Here is a 546-nt window from a genome sequence, read left to right on the forward strand (position 1 = left end):
GACCTCCCACACGGCCCGAAATAACCCCCGCCCTCCTCCACGCCCCAAAAAGCGCCAACATTAATATTTTCAAGCAGTTCCCGTGTCGGAATAGATAAAACTTCACCCCCAAAATGCCGTTGCGCCTCAGCCCCGTGACTGGTTTAATAAAAGCAAACGGAATTAATGAGCAGTTCGTAGGATTAAAGAATCGTGGAATGGTTTGGGTTGGGAGGAACAAGCAAAAGGGGAGTCACAAAAACATCAATAAACTAACCGAGGAACATATTCCATCCAAAACCACAAAACAAATACATGACAGAAAATGGATGTTGAATAAAAGCCCTGTGAGAAGGAAAGGAAACGAACTGGATCGAAGTCAACAGATTGAAGATGAGAGGGGACATCTCACAGACACTGAATTTAAAGAATCCTGGAATGGTTTGGGTTGGGAGGGACCTTAAAGCCCATCCAGTCCCACCCTCCTGCCACGGGCAGGGACACCTTCCACCAGCCCAGGTTGCTCCAAGCCCCGTCCAACCTGGCCTTGGGCACTCCCAGGGATGG

Source organism: Manacus vitellinus, unplaced genomic scaffold (genome assembly GCF_001715985.3).
Source record: "Manacus vitellinus isolate BGI_N305 unplaced genomic scaffold, ASM171598v3 scaffold_122_pilon, whole genome shotgun sequence".
NCBI lineage: Eukaryota > Metazoa > Chordata > Aves > Passeriformes > Pipridae > Manacus > Manacus vitellinus.